Consider the following 16,107-nt stretch of genomic DNA (forward strand, 5'->3'; position numbering starts at 1 on the left):
TGCTGTATCTGAAAAATTGAAGGCGCCATGACGCGAAGCGTGAGCTCTCAATGCTCTGCCACATGTTCTCAATGAGGTGTCGCTTCGATTTGGGAGAAAAGTGAAGAGAGGAGCCCCGAATACGTCTCTCTTGACTTTGGCTGTGTTGATACTCGATTCTTTCTTTTTTTTTTTTCAGGTTCATGTCTGATTCTTCTTTAGGATGGATTTGCAATGGATTCTTAAGTTCGTGTAAGCCGCAGCACTGGCTTCGGTTCTTTTGGAAATGAGGGTGCTTGAATGCGGCTAGTGGATTTACTTCTTGGTTTTCTTTAAATGTTAAATTAACCTTTATATACACAACAAACACCAAAATTAATTAAAATAATTAAAAACGAAAAATCGTAAAAAAAATGTTATTTGTTCTCTACACAGCCGAAGATGGGAGAGATGTATTCGGGCTTCGTTTTTTAACTTTTCTCCCAAATCGAAGCAACACCTCACTAACAACATATACCACATAAGTACTGAGAGCTCACGCTTCGCGTCATGGCGCCTTCAATTTTTCAGATACAGCACGGACATCCATCAAGTACGAATAGTTGTATCTCCGCGCCGTCGTAAAGGCGCATCTTTTCCCTCGTTCTATTTTCATATTATGTTGGTTTCCGTTTGGATTATTTGTAGTGGAGTTTCAAGCACTACGTGAGTAACACAGCCTAAGATAGGAGAGATGTATTCAGGCCTCGTTTTTTAACTCTTAGTTAACCGCATCTCTTTAGTAGCATGGAGTAGAGTAATGCGAGTTCACGACTCACGCCATCGCCTCTCTCATTTTGCATGTGCAATTTGGACATCCATCTTGCGCAAATAGTGTTTTATCGCGTTTAGATGTCTCTTATTTTTGAAATTTGAGATAAATTAAGGCTAAGTTTGCCCAAGATATGCTTTGGTATGTCCAAATCAATAGTCATTTTGAAAAGGAATTAATATGTTTAAGGCCGCTCAAGAGCTCTACGAAGGGTGCATACGTCTAAAAATCAAATCGACCATCGCTTCTAGGGAAGTTACATATAGCGGATGAAGAAGGAAAAAGCGCCTGTATGTCATCAAAAAGGTGAACATTCTACAGAAAAGTGTTTTCTGCATTCACCAAAATTAGACTAAAAAATAAAATAAATGGGAGATGAGGGTTTCTATTTCCACCGAAACTCTTTCAAACCGTATAGGAGTCAATGGTGGTTACTTCAATACCGACAAAAAATGGAAGGATCAAAAATACGGCAGAGTTTCTATTTTGAGTGAGGGAATATCGGGATAGCAAGGAGAAGAGTATGTCCTAAGAGTCGGTGATGACTGATATGGTTTGGTTTGCCTTGCGTCATTTGGGAGACATGCACGCTGCACTTTTCATCTCGTGCGACGTGCCCATCAGTGGCGTGCCGCTTTACGATAAATCGATCCATCTGCCATTTAAACCTATGGAAAAGGATCGATAAGCGGGGTGTTCTCAACCAACACCTTAATAATCGATTCTATCTCACATCTTCAAATGGAGAAATATCGATAATCGATCACTCACGCCTCGCCACTGGCACGCATACGAACGTAATAAAATATGTTCAACTTGAGCACTCCCCTCCTTATATTTTTCTTCATGTAAGCTTTGTATTTTACATGGGTTGGTGCGACCTATCAACAAGTCGGTAAACTTCCCTGTCATCGCTAGATAATGTATAGACAATGCTTACACATACTTGTTTACTTCGCTTCTGCTTACAACTCGCGTGCTGAAAGCAAAGTAAAGGATGCAACTATATCACCTCCCAAGTGAGTAAAATTGCATAACCATTCAAATGAAGGCGCACTCGATGTCATACTCCTAGTTACGTGAAATCGAAGGTTCCTCTTAACATTGGGCCTAATAATTAATGAGTGAAGAGTAATGAAAGGAGAACAGTGAGTGTCGAAAAAGAATTCGAGTAGAATTCCACTGAGAGAAGTACCACGAACATGCGTCACTATTGCTGCTTTAAAGGTCATTCTTATAAAAACGAGTTTCTGGGTGTAGGATATACGAAAATGCGGGTAAGAGATCAAAAAGCTCCTTCAGTACGGGAGGTAAGCCTTAGGAGCGACTTAAAAGTCTAAAAAAATTAATGTAAAATGTGGTTGCTCTGTTAATGAGTTCAACTATGAGGATTTATGATGGCTAAGTTGGACTTCATTTTGAAATTATGTATGTATGTATGAGCCGCTTTTACGGCGCACTAGGGCGCTCTGCGACGCCTATTCTCCACAGGAATCTGTCATGGTAGAGATCCTCCGGAAGCTGGCATCTCTCCATCTCTTCACGGATGCCCTCTACCCACCGTTTGGCTGGACGCCCTCTCCGTCGCCTACCTGGGGGGACCCACTCCAACACCTTCTTCGGCAACCTGGTATCAGCCATTCTCTGCACATGCCCATACCATACCAATTGCTTGGTCATGATATCGTGCACAACATTTTGAAATTAGAAACTGCAATTTCTTGCTCATTCGTAAAAAACGATTTTGTGCATAGGGAAAATATTGGTATATACGCTGTTTCTTAATCGAGGCAGAAATTGTACTTCTTAATTGCAAACTGAAGTCACATTATACATCGACCGCAATCAAACTCATATTTCACGAGAGTTCCCATTCTTCACACTAAACGAATCTATCTCAGTTCAAAATTATCAAAGAAAGACATTTACCTTTAATCCTAGAGGACAAAAACCTCTTCGGCAGGCGAAAAGAAACAATCTCTACGAGTCACTTCCACCAAAGAACGTTTTGCGACACTCACGCACTTCAAAACGCCAATTGGGTATGCACTTTGGACGCACTTATAGTTTAAGAAACGAAACGCGGTCAAAGAATATAAAAACGTACATTTTAAACCGATTCAAAAATAATTAAAGGTAGTAAATTGGCAATCTTTCACAAAAGGAGTAGGTGTAACACTAAAAACAACTCCTGTCATTAACCTGTCTCATTGCACAAAAGTTTGTAAACCCCGATGATGCATACGTGGGCCTCCACGGCTACTGCCACTGAGGATTTCACAAATCTTCACAAGCGACGGATGTACAGATAAGGAAATTCTTGTCGAGTGAAGTCAAAATCACAAGAGCATGAACTTCCGGCCCTAAATGAGGATTAAAATTGCACAGAGGCTCTTTAATTCTTAACCTTTTGAACACACGACAGTCAAAAGAATCGTAAACGTCCTTTAATGATTTGACGCCATGGTTGGTGTGAATTATGCTAACCAGTTTACTGCAAAGTTTATCATATTAAACACTGCTTGGTGCACAGATTGATCAAGACGCCTCTCATCAATCATCAATTGACGAAGTTTTGTAATGAAAATTATCACAATGATCGCGAGCTGAACCAAATATTTTGTTCCTGTGCTGTCTTAAAGGAAAGGATCTTGCAATCTTCATATTTTCAGCCCTCAAGATCAATGCATCTCTTCGACTAGCTCCGCGCTTCATTAATTTTAAGCGTGGTATTTAAAAGTCTAAAACTTTCTTACTTTCTGACATTTCTCTCTTTTACTTTGATCCTTTTTTGCAGCGCCAAGATAGGGTGGACCCAGGACTTAAAAAACAAAATAGTCTACAAGAGGGGGGAAAAAGAAATTCTCGGTTTTTATATCCGAGTCCAAATGAATTGCCCTCCAAATAAATGAAAAGAGCAGATATTTTAAAAACTCGCGATTATCATACGCGGTTTTAAAGCTTGGCCATCCATATCTTCTCCTATTCTGCCGTGCTAAGGAAAAACGTCGTAGGAACATTCGAGAGTTGCCAGATTTTCTTTGATAAAATGTTTATATTTTAGGAAAGCTATGAACATTTTTCCTCGAAATTTTCAGGCGCTTTAGATGAAATGGCGAACAAAATTACCTGAAAAATTGGGAGGAATATATTCATAGGTTTACCAGGCAATTCCTGTTTTATCGGAGGACATTTGGCAACGCCTGAAGGTTCATACATCGTTTTTCCTTAGCACGGCAGTATTAGACATGGGTTCAAGCAAAACGTCACGACACATAAAGAACGATGTGAGTATAAGTTTCCTGAAATCCATTTTTTCCTCATTTTGGGGTCCACGTGTACTGCGTTCTTGACATTCCCTTGCTTTCTCGAACAGGGTTTCTTTACCTTCAATTTTTCCAGCTATCTCTTAATTTTTACCTATGTTACCGATCCTACATAAATCCAACTCAATAAACATCTACAGTACGGAAAAACGGTTTAGCGCTCATGCCAAGGGGGGCAAGTTAAATATGATTGCCTGGATTTTGTATACACGTACCAGCTCTGCTCTAATCAGTGTCTACAATGAAGTCTGAGTCAATACAAAGTGAATGAAACAACACAAAAGTTCGATTATCATGAGAAAAGAAACACAAAATAACCCAAGATTATAGTTGATTCTGCGGTTCTTCGGTTGCTTTTAGTGTTGGACTCGACGCGAATGGCACCAAAATCAACACAAAATTTGGATTGGCTTGCCGGTCACTTCCTACGGTTAACCTTGTGTAACACAAGATCACAAATACTTTTCTCATCAGAGTAGTCCAACGAGAGAGGTTGGTACCTATCCGAAATCTAGGTGATGTCATTCAAAGACCCAGTCCGAGAACATTCCTTCCAAGAGGATAAAGTATTATGAGTCAATTGAGGAACTTGGAGAACAAGGCGCACAAGTGTACTTTTTGAAAAAATTGAGATATTCATGAACTCAACTAAAACTAAGAAAGTGTATTCTATGAAAGATTCACGACTAAAATCCAACTTTAAAGCATAAAAATTGAGTTTAAACTTCCTTTTTGCCATAGGGCTCCATGTAATTTTGGAACTTGGAACACTCATTTCTTGAAATAGCAAAAACTACATTAATGCCCCTCGTCCTCCAAGTCCTTCAATTATTTCTAGTCCGTCTCATACTGCCGTGCTAAGGTAGAACGCCGTATGCGACTCCAGGCGTTGCCAAACTTCCTAAGATAACTCAATGATTTTCAGGAAAGGTTCTGAATATTTTTCTTCCAATTTCTCAGGTAATTTTCTTTAGGATATGGCTTGAATTTTCTGAAAATTTCAAGGGAGAGTATTCATAACTTTCCTCAATAATAAACATTTCTTCAGAGGAAATGTTGCCACTCTCGAAAGTTTATATGGCGTGCTTCCTTAGCACGGGAGCATGGGCCATTGATAGAGGATTCATAAAATCAATCTTGTAGCTACACGGAGAAAAAAACTTCGCGCCCCGAAGTTGAAGTCATATGGATCTCTGAAGTTTTCGGATTACGTGTCTAAAAACGTGGGGTCGAGCTGCCGAAGTTCGGGCAGACATCGAGGCACTTCGGTATGTACCGCAGTACTTCAGATTAGAGTACCTATATTAAGAGAGTATGGCCACTGGGTCCCATGGAGAGGCTTAGGACCCAAAAATGGCGGTCCTTTGTTTTGGTTTTTGTGGATGGGAGGGGGGTCATTGCCAACTTTTGACGGTTACCATTAACCGTACTTGCTGCCAACCTTACTACATTCAAGATAATTTTCTCAAAAATTGCACACGATTAGTCTTAAAATATGTAAAGAAGTCGCAAGAGTGCATTTGAGTAAATTTCTCGTTACGATAAGCAAAGAAAACTACATTTTGAGTCATTTTGCATTACATTAATTTATGGCGTCCGCCATTTTTGGGTCCTAAGGGCTCCATTTAGCCTAAGATGGCTGAGCCAATCAGAGGTGGTAACCCCAGTGGCCATACTCTCTCAATATAGGTACTCTACTTCAGATGGGTGACTCGAACCCTTTGGTATGTATCGAAGTACTTCAGATGTCTGACCCGAACTTCGGCAGCTCGACCTCAAGTTTTTAGATACGCAATCCGAAAACTTAAGAGATCCATATCGACGGTGAAACTACCAAACCACGTATCTCGTTTGCGGTGTTTAAAAATCTACGCTCGCATTTTATTTTTTTGAAGTAGACCAAATCAATATCATTCCTTGAAATTTTCACAGAATTTTCTCCGCACGAAGAGGAAAAATCACAGAAATTTTCAAGACTGGACGTTCATTAGTTTTTCATTTAAAAAATAAAGTATGACGGGAAGTCTGCGACGTCGCAAACCGAGATACGTGGTTTGGTAGTTTCACCGTCGATATGACCTCAACTTCGGGTTCCACGCCCGACGTTTTTTTCTCCGCGTAAAAAAAAACTAAAAGTTGTTGCGTGCCGTTTCAATTTTACCAATATTCACACGAAAGGCTCAGCTCTCATTAAGTAAGAAAATCCATTGGCGCGAGGCGTGCGCTTGGCGATTTTTTCGCAAAAACCAATTCGCTTTCGAACTCGTATCACACACGGGGGACACTTTGGCTCCGGGTGCCGGGGGGTGGGGGTTGAGGGGGTAGAACTAGGTGTGCTGATTTACGGCGGGACGTTGCCGGAAGAGCCAGACGCGACTAAAAATACCCGGACGCGACTCGGACGTCGGATTCGCGGTTGGCGGGAATCGGCGGCGGAGGCAAGACGTGCTGCGTGCCGCGCGCCGCTAATAACACTGGAGACGATCCAAACGGAACCCATGCCATGCCGTCCCGCCACGGCTCCTTGACCGCACAAACCGCCGAGCTACCGGCGGCGCAGCGCCCCGCCCCGCCACGCGACTCGCCGCCGCCCCCGCGACACCCGCCGCAAGAGGATTCACTTTTACATCCGCGGATCCAGCAATTTAGCAACACTGTCGGAGGGTATGGATTCGATCGACATGAATCGATCAAAAAATGAAAATGTGAATCGATCGACACCGATTCGATCGACTAATTATTAAAAACCCGGTGTCGATTCGATCGACATGAATGGATCGGAAAATGAAAACGTGAATCGATCGACACCGATTTCGTCGACAAAATTCGATTGATTCACGGGTTTGTCGATCGAGTCACGTATTTTTCGATCGATTCACGGCATTTGTCGATCTACCCACAGGTTTATTGATCGAGCCACGTTTATATTTTTCGATCCATTCATGTCGATCGACTTGACACGGGTGTTTTTAAAATAACTGTCGATCGAAGCGGTGTCGATTGATTCATGTCGATCGATTAACGTTTTCATTTTTCGATCGATTCACGTCGATCGAATCAACGACATTCCTCACAAAAACATGTTTTATTTGAGGGAATTTGGCAACTCTCGGATGTTCATACGGCGTTCTTGCTTAGCACGACAGAATCCTCCTCGGTGGTCCAACTCCGCAGCATCGTTGATCCTCCCTGACGCAACAGTCTGTCATTGCCGTCGCATCGAGGCATACACAGGAGGGGTGAGCGTTAAGGGTAGCGGGTGGTAGGGGTGGCGGATGAGGGTTTATCTCGGTGACGAAGCAACACGTTGGACGCTGACTCGTCGTCGGGGATGCATAAACAGGGAGTTATCTATTTATGGGATACCACCCCCACTCCCATCTCTCGACGCCATCCTGCCGAGCGCCCAGCGTGGTATGCAACCACCGCTCCAACGCGACCACCCTTCCGCTATTTCGAGTCTGCGTTCAGACGAGCAAAAAACGACGACAACCGCACTCACGCACTGCTATGCTGCGAAAAAACGTCGTACGGGCATTTGGTTGTTGCCAAATTTTCCCAGATTACGGAGGGAAGAGTTTCCTTGGATTTCAAGATTCCCGGACTTTTCAGGGGGTTTTGAAAAAGAAATTCCCTGACTTTATAAAGGTGTTTTTTTTTTTTTGTTTTTTTTTTTTGTTTTTTTTTGACGTTGTACGCCGTTTTCTCCAATCAGGGTTTTGCCACAAAATTTAGAATCAAAATTCCCTGACATTTCCCTGATTTCCCTGACACATTTGGTGAAATTCCCCAGCAATTGAAGGTATGCCAGATGGTAAAGAAACATAATTAGAAATAGTTTTCGGGCAAATTTTTTGTCGAAAATGCCAAACCCATTTTAAAAGCAAATAAGGTGACTTGATAATTTTTCCCTGGCATTTTCGTCATTTTCCCAGAAATTTCCCGGATTTCCCTGACTTTTTAAAGTTGCCTGACACTTCCCAGTTTTCCCCGCATTCCCTGACTACGGCAGCCCTGTCCAATGAGCGACATATCCCGAAAAAATTAGACTTAGAAACTTGACGTTTGAACGGATTTTATTATTATTTGCCCATCTATATGCTTAAACCATCAAAACAAAATTATGCGAAAAGCGCAACCTACCCATTAAACGGACGTATTCGTGCTAAAAAGAACCGAAGTCGGGTGGGAAAGAAGGAGTGGGCTCGTTAGTTGAGGGTTGTATGAATGAATGGGAATGAAAAAGCGCCAGTGACGTCAGCGTCGACGACGGAGACGTACGACGCGCTTTAACTCATGAGCCCTGCCCACAATGCTCTTGTTACATGCCCAGGGCTCATGAGTTAGCGTATTTTGGCGCTTAGTTCCTATTCATTTAATGTCAATTCCCACTTTTCCATTTTGCCAAAAGGAATCACACCCACGCTTACATTGTTTCTTATTCAGCTTTTACGAGCATACCCTGTGTTTCCTACACGTCTCTGATTCCTTTGAGCATAAATAAGTCCAAATGAAAGTGAACTGCTCTCTGTTTGAATTTCTGTCGAGTCGACTAATTCGTCGCTCGGTTGACATAAGGGCGTAACTGCACTCTGCAATGAACCTTATCCTCTACACAATTCAATGCTTTTCCGGGCTCATCTCAATGTATAGTTATGCCCTTATCTCAGCCAAGCGAAGAATTGTAAGTTAAGAGGAAAGCGAGGGACTCCATCGGGGTAAGTGAAAATTTGGACAAGGCGAGAGGGTAATTAGTAATCAAGGCGGGAAGTAATTGGACGATGGCCAACCACATCCAGCGACCAAGCTCATTATTTCAGTGCAAATCCGCCGGAATCTACGAGCGATTTCCTGGAAGGAAAAATTTCAGCATCGCACACTTCGGCTCTAAGTCAGCAGTGGCGTGGCGTGAATGATCGATTTTCGATATCTCTACATTTGAAGGTGTATTAAAGAATCGATTATCAATGTGTTCGTTGCGAACACCTTGATAATCGATCTTTTTCCACAAATGCAAATGGCAAATCAATCGATATATCGCAAAGTACGCCACGCCACTGAAAGTCAGGCAAGTGCAGGAAACCATCTTGCGAGAGAGAGTGCTTCAGAATTTTCGAGCTATGCAAGTTCACGGATGTAGAACTCTACCACGTCGAAAATAACTTAAGTCAAATGAGGGTTCGGGTTTAAAAACCACATTTATTATAGGCTAAAACAATTTTTAAAAAACTCACCACTTTCACAACAGATTTTTTAGTCAATTTTTTTAAGAATTGTTTTGGTCTTAACTAACACTTTTACTGTTTGTTTTAAGATTTTATCACCATATTCATTTTCGGTATGGCATTGATAGAAAAAAAATTCGGGGTTCTAAATCTTTAGGGTCATATTTTGGGTCGATTACGTTGAATATTGATTCATTTTAGGTCACTTTTAAGAAAAACTATTTTCATACTTCCTGGATGACTAGTTTCCCCTGAGATTTGGCTGTGATGAGCCCATGGTCCATTTTTGCCGACGCTGCCATAAAAATTTCAAAAAAATTTGCATCTATTTCTCGGATAGTTGTGGTGGGTTGCATACGTAGCCCCACAGATGAAATCTCATTTCGCAGTGTCTAGCCATGAAAACAGGGGGCGAAGTTCCTAGTTTTGGACTTGCTCCAAAACATGAGGGTCCTCGGACAAGACCATCCGAAGTGGCAACTCCAGACCACATACATATTAATTTCCAAGGCCAAGGCCCGCGACGCATGGCTCATCCTTTCACTGCCACTTTCGTCCCCCCCTCCCCCCCGCCATGCTCCTCCCTTCCCGCACTTCGGGCCACCCCTTGCACTTCATTCATGATTAAAAACGGGAGACGGAGAGATAAGTCACATCTATTTTGTGCGGGCACGCGGATATCCTCCCAACGCGGCGGGGGCAGCCCTGAGTTGCCAAAGAAGGTCTCAACCCCGCTCCCTCCATCACCCTTCGGGCGATTCCTCCAGTTTGCCACCTAGCTTCAATCCAGGGACAAGTGGGCTGTATTTTGCAATAAGAAACTAGTATTTGGATGTATTTGAATCAGTGAGTTCGAAAACACACCATTTTCACCTTTTTACGGTTTCGTAACACCTATGGATAGAAGCATCTGCACGCTAAAGCAAATTTCGAAAATGCAATCGGAAGTGCTCGAAACAGCGACGTGAAAAGGGAAAAATCGAAGTATTTCATTGGAAAAACCAATTTTTGGCCATTTCAAGGGAAACGGGTGACCATCCGATTTAGCGGTTTTCTTTTTTCGGTTCAGTATACCTTGCACTGGAAAAAAACACATTGGATCTAGAGTCCAGACTCCTGAAAACATTGACAAGAAAGAGGACTCTTGATTCAATCAGATTTAAGCTTAAATCAAAAGGAAATCCGCTCAAATTAAGAGGCTTAGTTCTTGATTTAAGCTTAAATCTGATTGAATCAAGAGTATTTTTTCTTGTCGATGTTTTTAAGAGTCTGGACTCTAGATCCAATGTGTTTTTTTTTCCAGTGTGTACCAACGAGTTGTATAAATATTCAAGCGTTATTCAGGTCGAAAAATATAAATTTTTTAGGGCAGACTATGAAAAATCAGTATCTGAAAGTCGGCGAGCACGAAAACACACCAACTCGGAAATTTTTAAACGCTTAATTCTCTGTCATCAAACATGGTGTATCGATTTCAACTTGGTGCTTTACAAAGTCTCTGAGTACTTGTCCTTTGGTACCAAAAAGGTTTTTCTTAAACTAACTTCTTCGCCCGCTGCCCAGTTTTAGGTGTTTCCTGAACAATTTTGTTTTCCGAGTTGGTGTGTTTTCGGACTCACTGATTCATTTCTGATATACAGAACCAGAGACAGGTTGGAATGAAGGGGTAAGCTGGATAGTTCTCGGGCCTATCAGGCCTATCGGGCCTTTTCCTAAGCAAAAGGGATCACGCCCACTTTTACATTGTTTCTTCAGCAGCACACCACACGCACACACCATCTTTCCCACACGTCTCTAATTTCGATTAGCAGAAATACGTTCATTTCAGGCTAATCCAAATAGCACATAGAATACGATAGCACAGCTGCTGTTTCTAAAATAGACCAGAAATCGTAGTTCCTTACTGCAAAAAGTCAAAATAGCGACCATCTATTCTGCCATTCTCCGGAAAAACACATTGAGAGCATTCAGACAATGCAACAATTTCCTATCATAAAATGCGTGCTTTCTGGGAAAATTGTGCAAATTTTTCTCCTAATTTTCCGAAAATTCCATTCGCAATTTCGTCTGCTAAATCTGAGAATTTCAAGAAAAATCATTACTTTCTTCAAAAATAAACAGTATATTGCAAGGAAGGCAAAGTCTGCTCTAATAGCGTTTTTCCTCAACACGGCAGTTTTGGTATCCCTGCATTGATGGGGAATTATGGGAATTATTGGGAATCTGATGGCGCCTGACAAGTTTCCGAAATGAAATACTGAACCATCGTTTCAAAGAAGTATTACAAACCAAGAAAAGAGATAAAACCCCAATTCAAGAGCGTCAGCTGCGGGTTTTCGACATTTTTTCATGCGTCATTTCTACGTAATAGAATGATTTCGCGTGGGGGAAAAATAGTATGATTTTACTCACAGCGTTCACGCCTCCCTACTGCATTCAAATAAATGTGCGAACTCACCTGCAACAACCAGAAAAATAATCAGAAAAATTAAAATTAAAAAACGTGGAAAAATGTTTTGACATAGATAAGGATTATACAGCAATCAATATCCCTCTACATGTTCATGAACTAGATCCTTTAGTAGACGAAGCACAAAACATTCAAGGGCATGCTTATGACGTCCCTGGAAAAAGGGATCTCAGCCCAAGAGCAAAAATTTATCATAGGGGCAATTTTCACCGAGTTGGGTCTTCAGGGTTTTTTGAGTTTACCTACAAACCTGCTCTATGGTACCTTAAGAAAAATGCCCGAAAACTAGGCAAAACTTGCTGTGTTGAGTCAGTCATCTTAACGTAGAAGTAAAACTTAGGCGGAGAAGCACGGGTATTGTTTTTTATCTCCCTAAAAGTTTCAACCACCAAAGCTCGATTCACACGGGAAAAAAAAGTCGTTTGGATCTAGAGTCCAGACTCTTATAAACATTGACAAGTAAAAATACTCTTGATTAAATCGGATTTTAGCTTAAATCAAGAACCAAGCCTCTTAATTTAAGCGGATTTCGTTTTGATTCAAGCAAAAATCCGATTGAATCGAGAGTATTTTTTCTTGTCGTTGTTTTCAAGAGTCTGGACGCTAGATCCAAGCTATTTTTTTTCCAGTGCATGGTAACTAACCTACCCCGATGTGATAAGCTCATCACTGTTGTCGGCTGGATACATTTTATGAACCGGAGTACAATCGCCATTGAGAAAGCTTGGGGCATTTAAGTGTTCACACATGACCCATCGCGCGGCGATTAATTATATTGAATTGGACCTGGTTCCAGTTGAAAACTAGTCGAGGATTTCTCCATCGCGGATGGCGGATTCGACTCCGCGCTCAATTAATTCTTTGAGAGGATTCTTGCAGCCCAGAACCTCAGTGGACCTAATTCTTTGCTCATCTGGATACACTGCCAGGCTAAGGAAGAACGCAGTATGAGCGTTCAGACGCTGCCATATTTCCTTCAATAAAAAACGCATTTACTGAGAAAATCGTGAGTATTTTTCCTCAAAATTGTCGGTCAATTTTCTTCACGATAAAATCTAAGGTATCTTTTCACGGAAAGACATGCAGAACTTCCTCAAAAATACATGTTTTATTCCGGGTTCTAAATATTTAAAATTATATAATCCAGACTCTTGAAAACATTGACAAGAAAAAATACTCTTGATTCAATCAGATTTAAGCTTAAATCAAAAGGACATCCGCTCAAATTAAGAGGCTTAGTTCTTGATTTAAGCAAAAATCCGATTGAATCAAGAATATTTTTTCTTGTCGATGTTTTTATGAGTCTGGACTCTAGATCCAATGTGTTTTTTTTCCCAATGCAGCGTCAAAAATTTCTTTGAGTGTAGAAATGAACTGTCTTTTATCCTCGTAAAATTAGTGTGAAGAAGAAGCAAAAAACGTAAGCATAATTAAAAGAGCCTTGCTGCAAGGCGCTATCAAAAATTTCTTTGAGTGTAGAAATGAATTGTCTTTTTTCCTCGTAAAATTAGAGTAAAGAAGAAGCAAAAAACGTACGCATAATTAAAAGAGACTTGCTGTAAGGCACCGGTGTAAGTGGTCATGGTAGCGGGTTAATTTCTCGGCACGCATGCAGCAGCTCTAGAAGATCACGAAAGAGGGCCCTAAGTTTATTTTTATATGAACCATGGTTAGCGTGTGGCCAAATGTGTCTCGCGGCTCATCCCAGAGTACACTTACGGCTCTTTTCCATAACACGGTAGCTCCGCGCTCGCGCGGTCGGTGGATGGACCACTCATCACTCGGGGGAGATGTGAGATGCCCGCTTCTTGACATACAGTGTGATCCAGAAGTCCCGACCTCCCCCATAACCTTAGGGTTCTTGCCCTTTTTAAAAAATCTCTTCCTCGCGGAAAAAAATAAATTGCTGATTTAACAATTTAATTTTTTTCCGTGCTGTTATTTTTCAAGAGTCCTGACGTCGTTCCCTTTGACCTAGGAGCACTCACAAAAATTTCAAATTTCTTTTTTAAATTCGTCGTTTTCCAGACGGAAGAACATAACTTCGTTCGAAAGTTTGCAAAATTGACGCAAACAATTCGATTTTTTACAAGAATGTACACGCGCAAATTTTGTACAAAATTTGCTTGATATTTGTACGAGTTCAGAAGATAAATCAGTGAAATTTTTAGTCGAAAAATTCTCCTGGTGAAAATGCAATTTGCGTGGGAAAATTGGGCAACATGGAAAATTAATCACGTTCGATAGTGGGGAACAACGAATTGTTCAAAATTACAAGGGTGATGCCTGGTGGAGGACTTTTGGATCACCCTGTGCTCATACTTATGCATAAAATACTACGCGGTGACGGGCCGACAAAGCACCGTGCTGGTGCCGGTGATGGCTGATGGCATGGCGGAGATGCCGCTGGTGTCCTACACGATAAATTCACTTCACACTCGTCAACGCGCTTTCTCCGCGCGCCATCCCGGTTCTGACGTCACTGCTTGACCGATAAAATGCCCATTTAAGAAAAAAAAAGTAAATAAATAAGATAAAAAAACATCGAAAATTTATTCTCACACCTCTGAGGCTATCCAAGCGGATCTTGTAAAAAAAGGGTATACGTCACTAGGGTGATACTAGAAAACCACGTGCTTCAGTTGTCGCCGTTGAGTACACAGGGTTGCCATAATTGCTTCATCTTCGAATTTTCTGAATTTTTTTGGCTTTCCTTGCCTACAAAATTTTCTAATTCCCTGACATTTCCTGACTATCAAAACAAATTTCCACTTTTTTTTAGTATGTTGACTTCCATAAATTTTAGACAAAATGCCCTTCTGTAGTGATCAAATTATGAAACAAGCAGTTCCAACGCTGAAGCGTAGGAGGGCGCTTCATTGACAAAGCACATTTCAACCAACTAATGAACCCGTAGACTGACGAAGATGGAATTTACAGTGGGATTCTTTAACCGCAAGACCCATCAAAACTTCAGATTGACCGCAACGATCTGAAACTTATCACAAGCACTATGTGAGGAATGTGAGTTGTTGGTGAATGGAAACGTAAAGGATGCGCTGTAAATCAGACGACGGGAAAGAGCGGCGGAACCTCTAAAGCTGGTGCGTCAACGCGATCTAGCGGACAGCGGCGTCGCGACGCCGCGAGGTAGGGCGCGCAGGTCGCGGGGGAGCGGGGCCGCGTGAAGAGGAGTTCAGCAGTGGGGAGGGGAAGCGCGGGTCGCGGGGAAGAAAGGGACCGGCCGGCCGGCGGTGACATCGGGAGGGGAAGCGCGGGTCGCGGGGAAGAGAGGGACCGGCCGGCCGGCGGTGACATCGGCGCTGGCTGGACCCATAGACGCTATTAGTAGCGACGTCATCATAGGGATTCTCCATTATATCGAATTGGATCCAAACAATATCATTGGCATAACCTCTTTCAATGCTACCAATGCGGAAAAATCGATAGATATCGCTTTTCTGTGACGTTGCACTAATAGCGTCTATATTCACGGCGTGAACCGCTAACTGGAGTTGGGGGTCCTTATTCATTCTCTTGGTCCATGACATAACCTTAAACCTTCCGCTCAATGCCGCAAACAGCTGACGTGTCGATGCTGCGCCAAGAAAATGAACCATCCGCTCAATGCCGCAAACAGCTGACGTGTCGATGCTGCGCCAAGAAAATGAACCAATCACAAAGTAGCACAGTAATACGTCACTAAAATGAAGAGATCACGTGACTGTTCGTAATATTTTCAAATCAATCTGAAAGTACTGCCTCGGATATAAGTATTTAAAGCATAAGGAGGCCCTAAAATACTTTAACCAGGTAATACGTCCGTGCGAGATTGTTATGCTTAAAAGCAAAACATTTCACGAAAACTTTTACGAATACCAGATGCAGAAAAAAATCAAATTTTCCCGGGTGTACCAGAATGGCGTCATTACCCATAAGGCAAAAGGGCATGTAGTATAGTACATGTTACATCGGGGGAGTCGAACGGTTGGAAAGGGCGCATCTGGTACCCAGAAGCGCCCAAAAAGGCACTCAGTATGGCGGGTTAAAAAATGACAAGTCTTGACCAAAAATGACCGGGCAGGGTAAACAGTTCGAAGATCAGTGATATGTTTTAGTGAACAGGAGATATGTCAGAAATTCTCTGATTTTTCCCACGAATTCCTTGACTTTCCCCGATTTTTTCCGGTCGGTACCTAATTTAGTGCTGATCAGAGATTTTTTGTCTCATCATACGTCGAACAAACGATACGGGGGTGACGTTTTATTTTAACGATGAAAAATCAACTTCGTTCA

The 16,107-nt window shown here is 41.9% G+C and overlaps 1 protein-coding gene across 2 annotated transcripts in view; it reads right to left on the reverse strand.

Moving 5' to 3' along the window:
* The window catches only part of LOC109040476 (WD repeat-containing protein 47), a 287,658-nt gene that overhangs the window by 250,050 nt on the left and 21,501 nt on the right, over nt 1–16,107 (reverse strand). The window contains exon 1 of one of the 2 annotated variants that reach the window (XM_072301257.1): nt 2,720–3,302. The exons of the other annotated variant lie outside the window; for it this stretch is intronic. The gene's annotated coding sequence lies outside the window, so the exon portion shown is untranslated. Of the gene's footprint in view, nt 1–2,719; nt 3,303–16,107 lie in introns of those variants that run through there. 2 annotated transcript variants of the gene reach the window in all.

This window comes from Bemisia tabaci, chromosome 6, assembly GCF_918797505.1.
Source record: "Bemisia tabaci chromosome 6, PGI_BMITA_v3".
In the NCBI taxonomy this organism is placed as follows: Eukaryota; Metazoa; Arthropoda; class Insecta; order Hemiptera; family Aleyrodidae; genus Bemisia; species Bemisia tabaci.